General features: G+C 37.5%; 1 protein-coding gene across 5 annotated transcripts in view; it reads left to right on the forward strand.

The window, feature by feature from the left end:
- SYT1 (synaptotagmin 1) overlaps positions 1–15594 on the forward strand; it is a 552577-nt gene that overhangs the window by 258197 nt on the left and 278786 nt on the right. Inside the window, exon 1 of one of the 5 annotated variants that reach the window (XM_015571121.1) lies at positions 3566–3651. The exons of the other annotated variants lie outside the window; for them this stretch is intronic. The gene's annotated coding sequence lies outside the window, so the exon portion shown is untranslated. Of the gene's footprint in view, positions 1–3565; positions 3652–15594 lie in introns of those variants that run through there. 5 annotated transcript variants of the gene reach the window in all.

A 15594-nucleotide genomic window follows, 5' to 3' on the forward strand; every position in this document is an offset into this window, starting at 1 on the left:
GGGAGCGGGCCTAAGCCAGCAGGGCGTTATCTCCTGAGGGGTCCCAGACTGCGAGAGGGCACAGGCCGGGCTGTGCACCGGGCCTCTAGTATATATATAAAACCCTAATATGCAAATATATCAAATGGCGGAAAACCAAACAACTGGTCACTATGACGTGTGCTGACCACCATGGGGCACACATGTATCATGGTGGGCATTGGCCGCAGGGAGCAGAGCGTAGATTATGGTGAGCATCGGCCATGGCAGGATGGTAGAGCAGGTGAGCGAGGGTGCCAGACCAAGGCGGGTCACCTGTCGCTGTCATCAGGGCAAGCCCCTGGTGGTTACTGAAAATTCTTTGCTCCCGCGCACCATGATACTGCTGAGCACTCACACCTGCTGCCAGCACCAGCTCCGCTCACACCAACTGTCGTTGCGGGAGCCACAGCTCACACTCACTGCTGGTGCCCGGCACCAATCCTGATCGCTTGGTGCCATCAGTGGGTGCAAGCAGCGGGACTTCTCAGGACTTCTCCTCCTCCCCTTGCTCCTGAGGGGCGGCACCAGAGCTGCTGCTCGCACCCGCTGACAGTGCTGGCCCCAATGGCTCTGCGCTGGCAGCAGGTGCGAGCAGGGCCGGTGCCATCAGTGCATGGGAGCAGTGGTGGTGGGAGCAGGGCTGCTGGCAGATAGGGGACTGCTGCGGGAAGGGCCGGATGAGGGCACGGAGGATGGGCCGGGACCCAGGACCCACCCCATGCTCACTGCAGCCTCCTGGCACACAGTTCCTTTCAAGGTGCACGAATTCGTGCACTGGGCCCCTGGGTTGTGTGTGTGTGTGTGTGTGTGTGTGTGTGTGTAAAACAAACAATACCTGGCATATAGGATCTCAATAATTTTTCTTTCTATTGGACTTAGAAAAAAGGGCCTTGGTGATTAATAGTTACCTAAGTACTTAGCATATGTAAGTATGGGGTTGATTTTAACAGTGCTTTTGAGAATTTTGAATAATTACATTCTCTTTCGATAATATTTTCCTGTTATTTCATGTTGTACCTATTCCCAAATATTTAAATAAGCCTCTACCCAAACCAAATTGGAGACCAAGTTAGAGTGCTTGCTCTTACTTGGTTTTGATTGGCTCCCTCCCAGGGACACACTGCCTCTTAGGTTAGCCTTGGAGAAAGAATTGTATCAGCAGTAGGTTAACCCAGTAAACAGAACTACCAGGCAGTGGAGCAAAAGGAGTGGGTGACAGCATTTCAGTTACCAAATTATGCACAAACCGTATCCACAGTGTGCCATGTATGCAGCTTTTCAGGTGGCTATGAATTGGCACGAAAGACCATATGAACCTACAGAAATCCCCGATTTATTTAAGAAGCTGAAATTAATGGAAATCCAGTGGCTCTCCGCAGTGGGAGTAGAGAGGCAGCACAACTCTTGACCCTGGTTCCCTGAGGGGCACACAGCGGCCAGAGACTCACTTCACCTAGGGAAGGCCGTGCTAGCTTTGAAAATATAGCCAAGCTTTTGCTATGCCACAATCTTTCAAAACATGGGGCCTACGACACCAGTCCAGAGTCTCATAACCTCTGTGTTTCAGTTACGGGAATATTTGCAAACATTAGCCTCCATGGGTTCTTCTACAGACTCTCACCATGAAGCCACCGTCTCGTTCGGGTACAGAAAGCAGTCAGGTTCCCCTTTACAGTGTATCTGCCTCTAGAATTCTGGTGTCTCAAAAAGCATTTCTAGCTGATCGCTGCTGGATACAGATTTAGTAAGCGGTTTTACTAGGCGGTTTCAGTACATATTTGGTCTGAAGATAGCAACAAACTAACTTCTCTGGAATAGGTTTAGTTCATAATCTATGAAAGGTTAAGTGCTGGTTGATTTCTCAGAGCAAAGGATTGGGTTTGAACCAGGGCCTGCCTGACTTCTAGCACGTAGTGTGCTTCACTACCATGCATTGCGGTCACCTGCAATGCTTATCAAATGCACGATTTCCGGGCATCTCCCTAGATTTACAACTAAATCATAACCATTGGGGACGGAGCCCGGGAATTGTTACTTTCATAAGCTCCCAGTGGACTCATGCACACAAAAGCGTGGGCGTCACTGAATTGCGTCCTGGTGGCATTGACTCCTTTAGGATCTGGAGTTCTGCTTGTCTTAGGGAGAGATGCACATAGGTAAGCTTGTTGTCAGCACCGCTGTGACAACTGCTCTTTGCCACCTCCCTTAGGAAGACCACATGGCTGCTCGGCCTCAGTACACTGTCGGCACTACCCCAATCTGAGCTCAGCCTGCCCATCTCAGCATGAGCAGGCAGTCAGGGCCCCACAGCGTCGAGGGGAGTATACTTCCTAGGTAGTCACCTTGAAAAAAATAGACCAGCTTTTCCCCCTCATCTTCTATCTTGAATTCTGTTAAAAAAAAAAAAAAAGACTACTTTTATCTGTGGAACCAAGCATATATGCCATCCGTTTCCTTTGAAATATCAAGAGTTCTATAATGTTTCCATTCAGCAACATATACTTATTCCACACCCCTTATGATGTTGCTTCATCTTCATCCATCAGCTTTATCTGATTAGATTCAATCTATACCTTGGTACATTGATCTATTATTTAGGTTTCATTTTATTCCCAATTTAGAACTAAGGAATTTTATCTTTTAATATGTTGTGACATTCTATGGATTTCTTAATTCTTTAAAACTGTACTCCTTTGAAAATGTACAGATAATGTATACTTGTATCTTTGTTGTTTATGAAGATTATTATTTAGACACATGAAATATTACATATGATATTAGACAGACATGTTACAATGAATGGTTTAACTAAAATAAGCCGTTGGTTTGCTTCCCTTGATACTGTTGTGGTTATATAGATTAACACATGATAATTTGAAGAATATATGCTAGTTAAATTATTTCGATTTTTAGCACAAGACAAGTAAACCCACTGTTCTTGTATTGTCAATGAAAAGAGATCATTGTGTTACTGGGAAAAAGATTGAAAATATTCAGATTAGTAATGATCATTTGGATGTGGGAGGTTAGATATTATCTACTAGTATTTAAAAAAACATGTGAACTTAAAACCACTCTAAAATAAGTGTCTTTAAACATATATAAATTGTTATTCAGAAATATTTTACTTGATATAATTAGGTTGAGCCCAGAATGTGATATTCATTGCTTTTGCTGTTTGCATGATCTTTTGTAGTTTATTGATCCCATATTTTCTAAGGGGTATCGTGGGGACATAAGAGCACATCGCATTAGAATGCATAATTCATTAGGTTAAACAGCATATGTCATTGACTTGGGTTTCTTCAGGGTGTTCCCTAAGTACATCATGATCCAGATTAGCTAGCAGCCATTCAAGATGCAGAACTAGCACAAATGAAATAAAGGGAATGCCCTTCAGTGTGTCTGAATAGTTGTCTTATGTGAGGCCCGAGCAGAATTGCTGAGAATCAAAAAGAAAGCAGGTTCCAGGCACCGAGCAGGAATCCTGAGTGGCTCTGCCTAGTGTGGGATGTCAGCAAAGGTCTTCAGAAATGCCAGGATCGTTGCTGAGTGACTGACACACAGACAGTGCAGGGCAGTGTTGCACCTGGGGACTCAGCTCATTCACGTTACAGAACACCTAAGCAGGTAAGCATCTCACCTTTCATTCTAAATAGTCTGGAGTTACTGCTGAAAAATAATTGAGAATTTAAGACCTGTCTCTGCTACTACTTGAAAATTTACATTACTCGTCTTTTTGTGAGGGGGCTTAAATATATACATTTTCTGAAAGTTACTAAAGATGGAAATAAATACATGGCTGGCTGGGTGAATAAACAGAAAATGTGGACAGAAACAAGAAAAACAAATCAACCTTCCTGTAGACCAAACATGAGAGACTTAGCAGTAAGTCTTGTTATTAATCTCACATGCCAGAAAACCATCACTTACTAAGATAGATAGAATAGGATGTTCGCATTGGAGGTCGAGAAAAATTTAATCCATCAAATGTGAACATTAGTTAAATGAAGAGAAATAAGACACAATAAGTGCATCACAATTTCATATGGATTTTCACTTGTCTTTTGAGCAGCAGAGTAAAATGACTGTCACTGCTTTTCATCACTGAGAACCCGAATTATTGTCAGAGTTCTAGCCCTTATTGTTGAATATGTCTGTGGATGAGCCCCTGATCCAGGGCTCTGAATCAGAGAATAGTTTATTTCATTTGTGTCAGCCCCTGAAAGCTTGAGGAATATCACATTTGCTTACAGAAAACTGAAATAGATATAGTTCGATATATTCCTATGCCTCAAGTCCATTTTAAGACAGGTCAAACTCAAGTTGTCCTTGGACAAGTGAGAAACAAAAATAGCAAAACTTTAAACCCTAGATTGTTTTCAGGTAGGTCTATGATTTTGAGAAAATCCTACATTTAAAAAATGAATGATTAGGTATACAGAGTAATATACAGTTTTCTCTGATGATACTCCAAAAATGGATTCTTAAGAGCAAATCCTGTTAAGATCTTTTCATGTTGCTAGGAGAATAGTTACCATAGGAACAATGGCACTAGTAAGCATCATTTACACATACATAGCACGTAACCTGAAAAGTAATTTAATTAAAATAGCTTTAGAATTTTAAACTGTTGTCTTTTGCAACATTTGTGTGTATAGTACAATTTATTAATCCCTCTAAGGCAAACATGTACATTTGCCCACAGCTAGCTTTTATTGGCTTAATCCTCACTCATTTTGTTACACTGAAGTTTGGTCTTTCTTCAGCATATAAAAAAAATAATTCGGAGATCAACTGTCATTTTCCTTTGGAACACTGAGTCACAGCAGCGTGGGTGTTCAGACCTGCTGGGCTGCCATAATCAAATAAGAAAATCAAGGAAAACATTGGTGCTGGTGCACATTGAAGTCATGCTTCACCCATGACCCAGGCATTTTCTCTTGAGTGCTATTTGAAAACACAAAATCAGAACAAGTGGCCATCCTGACATTCCTTAAAACATGTGTTTTCTGACTTTTCACTAAAAATCACAAACTGATCAAATGGAACACAGTTCAACTCAAGCTATTCTGGGAAATTATCCTCTACTTTCCCCCTCAAAAGAATTGTTAATAAAACTGCATTACACAAGTACTGATTACAGGCCCATGCTGTATTGTTCAAAGAATACGTAGCTCAGATTACAGAAGTCTCTAAAACCAAAATCTTGAAGTCTGAATTCGGGACTTAAGTGTTACATTGCCAGAAAACAACTTGGGAGAAGCATCATGAATTGGTGCAAATGTTTGTGGATTTCCTGAATTCTGCAACAAGGAAGTTCGAGAGGTGTATTAGAGAGGATAAAGCACACCTCACTTGACCACAGTGGGCTTCTGATACTTTCACATTCATCACCACTTCTCTGACCTACCATTTCCTCCCAAATTAGCTCATTTATCTTGATATACATCAATGGCTTTTCTAATTTTTATTAACAAAGTACGCTATCTCTATTACTGCGACTGTGCAATATACAGTCAGGAAGCAGTTATTTCCCCTGAATTCCAAAGGCAGACAGGAAAGCAGTCAATCACGCCTGTTAATAAGGATTATGCACCAAACAGCATCCATCAAATACTGCCTTTATGATGTGGGGAAGAGACATGGACCCCAGGGCATGACTCTCTTCTCTGACATTCCTCAGTGAGACACTTTTTCTTTTTTCATCCTGGCCAGGAGGGTTTGGCTTAATCTCGTCAGCCTGCATTGGGATGAGAGAAAAGGGCTTTTGACTGTCAGGGTGAGGACCCTTTCCGAGAGCACCCAGAGCTCAGGCATCTATGGCCAGGTCACACAATTCCCACTTACAAATGACTGAAGTGGACAACACCAGGAGTTAACCCTTTCAACCAAACCCCTTCACCTTGGTCAGTCATGACAACTGCTGACGCAGCCCTGGGAACACCAGGATACCCTCTTTACACCCTGGTTGGTTCATTCTGTTTTGAAATCTTGTCTCCCATTAAAATAGCCATGGGATAAGCTTGCAATAAGTTGTCATTTTAAATTCACAATAATACTGTTTTACTTTTCCTGGGGGGAAATAGCTATGTATCTACGTATCTGCACCACCACCACCAATAAATAAATAAATAAATAAATAAATAAATAAATAAATAAATAAATAAAAAAAAAAAATCTGCACCACCCAATAAATAAATAAATAAATAAATAAATAAATAAATAAATAAATAAATAAAAACTTTTCTAGTCCATTTAGCTCTGGCCTGAAGAATCTTTCTAAATTTTGTATCTTGGCTGTGTTTTCCATCAGATTCACGACTTGATACCCTTGATAATCAAGTGTATTAAAGTCTGACCTTGACCTGGACAATTTTCTCTCCACCTACAGTCATCATAGAAAGACAAAGAACATGGGTATCATCTGTTCTTTAAGCTGGATTCCATATATAGAAAATAAAGAGTATAATCTTACTCCATAGTACTAGACCATTAATGAGAATTACACTAAATAATGCACATAAAGGTAGATAGTATCTGGAATATTACTCTTGAATGGATGGGAACTTCTATCCTTACATTACTCTGTTTCTTACCTTCTTGAAACCATTTGTCATAACTAGTCTTGCAAATGCCCTTGCACTGCACTTCAATGTCAATATTCCTTAGCAAACTTCCCATGTCAGCTTCCAGATAAATATTTTAGACTTTTAAATAAACCTACTTAATGAGTACTTCTATGAATTATTTTGCATAGATTTTACCCTTTTAATACTTTAATAAGATCTTATAGTTTTCTTTCCTATATTCCATTACAAAGGTAGGTATGCAGTAACTTATTTGTTTGTTTAATGTATGAGTGTCTAGTTAAATTTAAGAAGGGAATTGCACTCATATCCCTAATGTAATCAGTTTTACTTGGGTTTATTTTATTTTTTATTTTATTTATTAACTTATTTATTTATTTTCATCTTTATTGCTAAAAGTATTCCATATGTCCCATTTACTTGCATTTATTTTAAAATCCACTGCTCTTGTAGCTATCATTCATGGATCTTTTACTTTGAAATCTAAAATTAATTCAAGTTCCAGGTTGATGTTTTTCAAACTTGATAAAAGGAAATGCCATGGTGACAGCAAATATATTGGTAAAAAGAAAAAAAAATACTGCCATAGAGGCAATGATAATATTTGTTAATCATAATTCAAGTAGTGCCATGTAGAAAATCATAAAGTCTTGGAAACCAGAAATTTAAAAAGCCTAACAAGTAATCAATTCTGCTTGCCCATTCTCTGCCCTTTAGGTTTTTGTCTAGTCTTCATTTCTAATGTCCCAAATGATGAAGCTGTTCCTATCTCCTTGGAAAACTTGCTCATAGTCAATAAATATTACTATCAAAGATCTCTACTGATATGCTGACCAAATTTTGTATTTTCATTCATTAAATATATTTATTTTTAGTTCAGACCCAGAGTACTCCCAAGCTTTGTAATTCTGCCTCTCAGACTTGCATATATTGGATGACCAAATTAGACATATTTTTATATTTATGATTTCCTAAAGATTTTCTCCCAGTAATTTTTCTCATTTGATTAAAGTACCACTGCTAATTTACATCTTTTGTAATGTAATTTTTCAATTCCTACTGTTTACTAACCTAAAGTTTGCAACTCCTACTTTTTACTAGTTTGCCTCAAAACAATTTAGTCATATCCCTTTCACTGTGTAGGCACCTCTTTATTTTACTTATCCTATATAATAAAGAGGTAATATGCAAATTGACCCTCACTCCATCACACCATCACAAGATGACTGTGCCCACAGCAGAGCTGTAATGAGTGATCAGCAGGGACCTAAGGCTGCATGGCGCTGGGCTTGGGTGGGAAACTGAGGCTGCACCACCACCCCTGCCTGGTGGGGCTTGATGGGGGACCTCAGGCTGCACCTCCCACCCTGGTGGGAACCTGAGAGTGCACCAGGGGACCTGAGACTGCGCCCCCTACCTGGCGGGGCTTGACGGGGGCCCTGAGGCTGCGCCCCCTGCCTGGTGGGGCTTGGGGTCTGGAACTCGCCCAATGGGACTGGGGCCAGCCAGGTCTGGGTCTGAGGTGATTTCAAGGTGCATGTGGGTGGACAAGGACTTGACTCTGGGTCCCATGGTGCACCCCAGACTGGCAGGGGAAAGATTTTTATATACATTTTACTAATTGTCTTTCATCCCTGACACTTCTATTATAGAGATAGGGCAAATAGCAATATTAAAATATTTCCTCTTATTAATTCCCTTTTAATGTGTATGAATTTTGTGCACCAGGCCACTAGTTTTCTGTAATTCTCAATTGTACGTACACCTTTTTTTCCTCATAGGTGTGTACAAGAGGACTCTATACACACACACTATATCAAAGCACCTTTGGAATAGAAACCATGTCATATAAGCCTATTTTACACCTAAGTCTAAAATAACAAAGATGAGTTTTACACATAGTATTTGCTCAATAAATGTTATATTGAATTCTCTTCTCATACAGCAACATAGAAGGTTGTAATAAAATAAATACTTTCTTGGGACTTGAAGGTAAAGTAGTAAATTTTACTAAATTAGAAACAAATATAATAAAGAACGACTATTTTAGAGGAACTTCTTAAATTAAAAAATTATCTGAGATAATGAACAAGTGAGATTCAATTAAACTCTACTTTTAGGTTGCTGTACAAAAGCTAGCCACAAAATTAAAAGTAATAAAACAACCTAAATTCCCATGGAATCACCAGGAGTTATTTTAATCACATCTGAAAGAAATATTTCTACAAGCCATACCACAGAGGTTATTCTTTTATTGGTGTTTATTTCTCCATTTCAATTACCCTTTCTGTTTCTTACTCTGTTTTTTAGCTTCTTAAAACCATCTATCATAACCAGTCTTGCAAGTGCCCGGGCATTACACTTCAATATCAATTAAGTATTTCTTAGCAAACTTCCTATGTCAACTTCCAGATAAATATTTTAGACATTTAAATAAACCTACTTAATGAGTACTTCTATGAATTATTTTGCATAGATTTCACCCTTTTAATACTTTAATAAGACCTTATAGTTCTCCTTCCTAAATTCCATTATAAAGGTAGGTATGCAGTAATTTATTTGTTTGTTTAATGTCTGAGTTTTCTGTTAAATTTCAGGTTCCATGAAGGGAGTAGCTATATCTGTGTTGTTCACTGCTATCTCTATCTCAACTCAAGGCTATGTGCCTGGCCTAATGTCTGGCATTGAATAGTTATCTAACAAACACTTATTGAAATAGTGAAAAAATGAATGAAGGGGTGGACACAATTTTATTCTGATAAAATTTCCACTAGCTTAAGCAATTGATCAATTAATCTATATGCATCTTTAAATTTTTAGTATTCCTTGGATGGTTATGAATTATATAAGAATATAAATATGAACTTACCTTTAGATCATCTATGCATAAAAAATAGCTAGTGATGCTTCCCATAATGCCCTTAACAAATATGTTGGTGAGATAGAATCTATTATATTTCCTACTGACTTATTTCTCACTATTGTATTCCATTCTCCTAAAGGAGAAAGAGCCAGCAGGGAAATAGAAGCTGCTGGCGTGAGTTGAATTGCACCTCAAAAAGGGAACTCTCAATGGCTCGGCACTGAGAAAATAATAGCCAGGCCATTTCTATAATAATTAGACAACAGGTCAGTCAACCCAAGTATCAGTCATTTTGGTTAAACATCATTGCAGCTGTTGAGGTACAGAGGATAAAAAACTGATGTAATTCCTTACATTTTAAGTTTCCTAGGAGATTTCTCTATTAAATACAAAAATTTTAGTCATAGTCACTATCCAGTAAACACATATAATGTTTACTATGTGACTTGTTACATGTCTTTGGCTTAATGGCATTGGCTATACTATAATAAATTCAACACTAAAAGCAACTATGCTATTCTTTCTGTCTTTTTTTCCCAATGGTCAAGTTGCTTGTGGCTTCTGCACCATGGATTTTAGAAGTTCTCTTCTCAATATTTATTTCATCAATTTACTAATCACTGATTTCAGACTTTCTGGAATAATCTCCATATATATATACTACCTCAATGTTTTAAATGGTAGCAAATGCTCTTAGTATTCTACAATGTGTACTATAAATGCCTAATAATTTGTTACCTAATTTTCTAAATCTATATAGATTGACTCACCTTCATTAAAAATGTTTTTCTACCCATATTTGGAATGTTCACATTCCTTAAAATATGATTTAGAAGGCTTTATAATTTTTTATACATTATAAAGATTATAATCCCACATAATGCATCAAAAATACATTTTTCATTTTTATCTGATTCATTTAATGTTTTTAAACAAAATAATTTTATAGCAAGAACCATTTAGCCATACTGAACATAAATTACTCAAAAATTAGTAATAGTTAATATGTGTATGTGCTCAAGTATGCAAGATACTGTCTTAAATTTTTTAAAATGTTTTATTGATTAAGTTATTACATATGTGTCCTTTTCCCCACATTACCCCCATCCCCCCACTCATGCCCTCAACCCCCTGTTGTCTGTGTCCATTGGTTTGACCTATATGCTCGCATATAAGTCCTTTGGTTGATCTCTCCCCCTTACCCCCACCCTCCCCTACCTTCCCTCTGAGGTTTGACAGTCTGATCGATGCTACACTTTCTCTGGATGTTTTTGTTCATCAGTTTATGGTGTTCATCATATTCCATAAATAAGTGAGATCATGTGATATTTATCTTTCTCTGACTGGTTTATTTCACTTAGCATAATGCTCTCCAGTTCCATCCATGCTATTGCAAATGGTAAGAACTCCTTTTTTATTGCAGCATAGTATTCCATTGTGTAGATGTACCACAGTTTTTTAATCCACTCATCTACTGATGGACATTTAGGCTGTTTCCAAATCTTAGCTATCGTGAATTGTGCTGCTATGAGCATAGGGGTGCATATATCCTTTCTGATTGGTGTTTCTAGTTTCCTGGGATATATTCCTCATCACAAAACCCTAATGAGATTGGCATCATTATCAACAGAACTATTTTGCACAAAAGGTTTAAGTAACTTACCCAACATCACACAGCCAATGATTTAAATTCAAATATAGTATAATCTTGCATTATTATTTGTTAACTATTGTATTATTTTCCATACAATGACTGTAAACCTACTTTTGCCACACCCTATATTTGGATTCCAGATCTCAAACTTTAAACATTCATGGTATCTACTGTGCCTCTCTTTATACATGTATATTAGTTTTGGCCCTATATAGAGGAAGGAAGGGAAATTGCAAAAAATAAAATAAAAAGCAAATAACCACCACCACAAAACAAAAACTGTTTCAGGCCTTTAATCATGAGAGAATTTACAACCCAATACATAACCACCCTGCTGGCCCTAAAAATTCTGACAGATAGGGTGTTCATCTATACACTCACAGCCAATACACTTTATACATATACCATATACAGACTGTAAAAAAAAAAAAGGCAAGTTACCAAGAATGCCAACAATATAAAAAGAAAACAATGGTCTTCAGCAAACATACTTTGAGTGTTCCCCTAGTTGCAGATTCCAATGAAACTTAAAAGACAACGAAAGTAGCTGAGGTGTGTATACATTGAGGTCTCTACTGCTTTATTCTAATAAATAGATTTCTGTTATATCTTTGTGAGTACTGAAGTGGGAAAGTAGCTTATGATGTCCACTGCAATGACTATAACATAGGTTTAGACAATTTTAAGTAATATTAAAATACCCTAAATGCAAAAGTTTGTCAACCAATATCTGTTTCTTAAAAATATGTATTTCATTCCATAGTCTAGTAACTACACTAATTAATTTGAACTGCCCATCACAATGATTTAAATTATGTCAACTGATACAAAAGAGCAGTTGCTTACACTTCATGAGTTTATGAAAGTTTATTATATTGCTATGAAATATCAATCCTAGGAATTTTGAAGTTTTAGTATTCATGAGTAGGGATGAGAGTAAAAATCTTTCAAGGATGTATATGGGAATCTTTATTTGGTGGAGCAGCAATGACTTCCAGCACTCATATGTAATAGGTTTGAAATAGGGACTTTTGACCTCACATCTGGAGAATAGAATAATGCAAGCCACTACAGGTAGTAATTACTGGAGGTAATTGTAATGCAGCTTGAGTGGTAAACATTAATGGGGGGAAAAAAGACAGATTTCTAAGCAAATAAAATCTCAAGCATCAAAAAGACCAAAAGTTTGTGATAAATGGTTCATTTAGGCATGCAGTGCTGTGTGGGCAAAATTGGATTGCAATCATAGCCATTTCAAAAAATGAAAACATTAGGAGAAAAGAAAATTGGACACAAATGGCATGGAAATTACAGCCTTTGATCCATTCTGAAGAACCTTTTTTTTTTTTTGAAGCATCATCATGAGTGGGCAGTACATTCCTTCCACTCTTCTGTTAAAACCTTTATGAAAGCCTGGAGACCCTGAGATAGAAATAATCAACTCCGGACTGACAATGGAAATATTTTTCAGTGATAAACGTTTTTCTGTAAAACTGCAAAATTAATTCTAGTGTTAAATTGCTATCTGATTTTGCTATTGACACTTTTAATTTCAGGAAAAGTCCTTCCCAAATCATCCTTGACCCATCCAACTAAAGATTAGTTAATAAGCACATATTTTTCATGCTAACTAATAAAGAGAGAATAAAATTTCATGAAGATAAAGAGTGTTTTAATGTTCTCAGTGTCATAACATTGAGAATGTCCTGGGTCCAAGAATCATTCTATAAATAACAATGCACACCTTGGAACATAAGTGGGCATTATTCTAGAGAGACTGATCTTTGGCTCTTGTAAATGATGCACCGTAGTTTCCAAAGACATGCAGCACAGTAGGTCTGTATTTGCAGAAACTCAAATTAATTCCTACAGCTTTGAAACAGTAATAATCATAGCTTTGTTCAAACACTATGAAAATGTCTGTAATTTGATTGTAAGACATTAATATTGTAATTACTTATTGGCTTTCCTTATTAACTACTGGTAATTACTCATTTCATAATGTTTTTTGACCTATTTTGTTAAATCCAGGTTTTTAAATTAGCTACCCGGTAATCATTTAAATTAGTTCTTGCCTATGAAATCATTTCTGATCATTATCTTTGGGAGAATGTTACATCCTTATGTTAAGAATTACTGGTAAATAAGTATAAGAACATTACTCTTTACAGTTTAGTAAATAACAACTCTAATCTTCCAAGAAGGCTCTTTAAATCGGATTTGCAATGCCTGAAGCAATATCTTGGCTTATTTTCTTATTTGACTTGACTACATTCTGCTTTCATTAACATTTTCTCTTTGACCTTTTGAGTTATAGACCCCCTTCTAACCTTAAAATATATTATTAAGAAAGAAAAATATGTCTGTTTGTTTTATATCTTTGAAAGTGAATATTGGTTTTATTGCTATTGAATGTATTATTTAAAAGTAGAGATGTGAGATTCAAATGAAATGACTAAACTATGGGTGTGTGTTTTTTTCCTGTCAAAGGTTTTTAATTCAACTATAAATGAAGTAGTGTTTTACCAAGATTTATTGGTCATATATAATTTCCGTGAGCAAAATGACCAATTTTCATGACACTTTTAAGGCTTTCATAATACTTTTTCTAAAATATCTCTATTAAAGTTAAGTAGCAAAAAATAATTTTCTAAATAGACTTTCTCTTGGAACACTGTAACATGCAACATGTTCTTTTATATCTGCAAGATATGGAAATCCTTTACCAGGCCCTTGAAGAACCTAAAATCGAATGAAAAAGATGGACAAGTAGCAAATTAACAAATAGTATGATGAGTGATGTTAGGGGATACTTAAACATCCCTGCCTCAGACTGCTAAATTAGGTTATACCCCTTAGCCTCAGCACACTGAACTGCCCTGTTAAAATACTCCACATCCTGTTTAACAATTATCTTTTCAAATCAGTCATCCTGATAGATCAGAAACTTGATAAGGACCCATGTCTTCTCCCTTGTTCACCATAGTATCTTCAGTGCTATTTCTAACATGGTTGCTTTATACATTCTTGTTGAATAAATTAATGAATGAGAGTGAGTGAATGAACTAATGAATGAATGAATGAATGAATGAAAGCTATGAATGGAGTATTGTGTTACATAACCCTGATGGGACCATTTTTTAATGAGAGCTCAGCTAAGTCATAAAGGAGAGTCCAATGAACGTGGTGAGGAAGAGCATGGGAGATAAAATATAACACATGCAAAAGTACAGACATGAGAAAGAGCACAGAGCAGGCAAAATCAATGGTGAGTATTCTAGAATGGCTAGAACATATGCAAAAGTTGTGAAATAACAGTGATGCAGAATAGTTGTTGAGACATTTTATTTTCAACTTAACAGTTTCCTTCATGTCAAGCAAGTAACTCATTTCTTGCCTAGAGGGATTTTCTTTCCAGGGAAGAAAAAAGAAACAGTACAAGTCAGTGGCACTTATTGATTTTGATAAGATGAACATATTGGAGATATATGCTTAGTGTCCAGAAAAAGGAACATAAAGGAGAGCATGGTTTTGAGGACAAAGAGAGAGTAAAAAGAGAGATTCACTGACACAGATAATGAGAACTGGTTTGTCCGATCTTAGGATGATAATGACTGTGCCCTGAACACAAAGCCACAGCTTCACCAAAGATTCCTGTGCCAAAGGCATGGAATGAGGGAAGAGAGCCACTGGGGTGAGAAACACATTGAGAGGCCATGCTGGCTGAGACATTGGGCATCTGAGGGGTGAATAGGCTGAGCAGATGAATTATGATCAGCAGAACTTCCATAATTCTGGGGGGTGGACAGGGACTGGGAGGATGGGAGTAAAAGGGGGGAGAATGGGAGATATCTGTAATACTATCAACAATCCTATATAATAAAACCCTAATGTGCAAATCAACTGAATGGCAGAATGACCAGTCGCTATGACGTGCATTAACCACCAGGTGGCAGACACTCAACACAGGAGCTGCTCCCTGGTGGTCAGTGTGCTCCCACTGAGGGAGCACAGCTCAGCCAGAAGCTGACGAGTGCAGCAGTGGTAGAAGGAGCCTCTCCTGCCTCCGCAGCAACACTAAGGAACCCTTGGAGGATGTCCAACAGCAGGAAGTGGGCCTAAGCCAGCAGGTAGACATCCCCCGAGGGGTCCTGGACTGTGAGAGGGCACAGGCTGGCTGAGGGAACCACCCCCTAACCCCCCGCTCCAGTGCACAAATGTTGTGCACCGGGCCTCTAGTAAAAATATATTTAAAAAAGAAAAAAGAAACACTATTAATCTTTGGCAGTAAAACTTTGCCTTTTTAAAATAAAATCTTGTTTCATAAAAATTTCGTAAATGAAATATTTCTTTTCATTTGCATTTTTAACTTTGTATTCATATGTTCTACCTAACCAAGTTAAGTTGGAGCCACTTCATTGAAGGGCATCATATATCATATATCAAGCTAATAAGTTTGAAATTGA

This window comes from Myotis davidii, unplaced genomic scaffold (assembly GCF_000327345.1).
Source record: "Myotis davidii unplaced genomic scaffold, ASM32734v1 scaffold26, whole genome shotgun sequence".
Classification (NCBI taxonomy): domain Eukaryota; kingdom Metazoa; phylum Chordata; class Mammalia; order Chiroptera; family Vespertilionidae; genus Myotis; species Myotis davidii.